Source organism: Puma concolor, chromosome B1 (genome assembly GCF_028749965.1).
Source record: "Puma concolor isolate L17-30 chromosome B1, mPumCon1.1.hap2, whole genome shotgun sequence".
Classification (NCBI taxonomy): Eukaryota; Metazoa; Chordata; class Mammalia; order Carnivora; family Felidae; genus Puma; species Puma concolor.
Genome location: NC_141670.1, coordinates 171928820 through 171929660, shown reverse-complemented (window position 1 = coordinate 171929660; position 841 = coordinate 171928820). Strand labels below are relative to the sequence as shown.

At 42.2% G+C, this 841-nt stretch overlaps 1 pseudogene; it reads left to right on the top strand.

The window, feature by feature from the left end:
* Positions 1–521: 521 nt before the first annotated feature.
* Positions 522–622, top strand: LOC112859182 (U6 spliceosomal RNA; annotated as a pseudogene).
* Positions 623–841: the final 219 nt, after the last annotated feature.

Below are 841 nucleotides of genomic sequence, written 5' to 3'. Positions count from 1 at the left end.
AGAAAGGCTAAGAGATATGAAGAGACAGCCCAATGGATGACTGGAGTAAGAACTGGGGCACCTGACATAGACTCCATTGACCTGTGGTTCCTGAGCAACTCAGTTTGTATGAAGTTTTCCAAGCCCCAACTCCACCTTCAATTAAATGAGAGGTTTGCACAAGGTGGCCTTTGAGGCCCCTTCCAGGGTTACTGTTACAGGATTTTATCACTTGCCAGACTTCACCAGGAACTGGTTAGTGGAGGGGAAACAGCATACACCCCCCCCCCCCCCGGAGCTGCAAAGTTCTACCCCTTCCTCTACCCCACACCGTACAGAACCAAGAACTCACTTGGGATGGGGGTTAGCTTTTTCCTACTGCAGACTATGGATGGAAGGCATACACTCTCCTGCCCAATGACAGGAAATTTTTGAAGTTTATTTTATTTTTGTGTGTGTGTGACTTTTTCAATTCCTCCTATGTAGTTTTTATTAATGTTTTTTAATTAATGTTTGTTAATGTTTATTAATGAAGCTTTATTGTGTTTGCTTCAGCAGCATGTATACTAAAATTGGAATAATAAAGAGAAGGTCAACATGGCCCCCCACACAAGGATGGTGTGCAAATATTTTCCAGCTTTATTGAAGTAGAATTTGCATACCATGAAATCTATCCATTGTAAGTGTATAATTCAATGTGTTTTTAAAATAAGTTTATGGAGTTGTGCAACCGTCACCCCAATCCAGGCTTAAAACTTCTCCTTTATCTTAAAACATTCCTTTGGGCTCACTTACATCAGTCCCCACTCCCTTCCCCAGCCCCAGGCCACTCCAGATATGCCTTCTGGATCTACAAATGTAT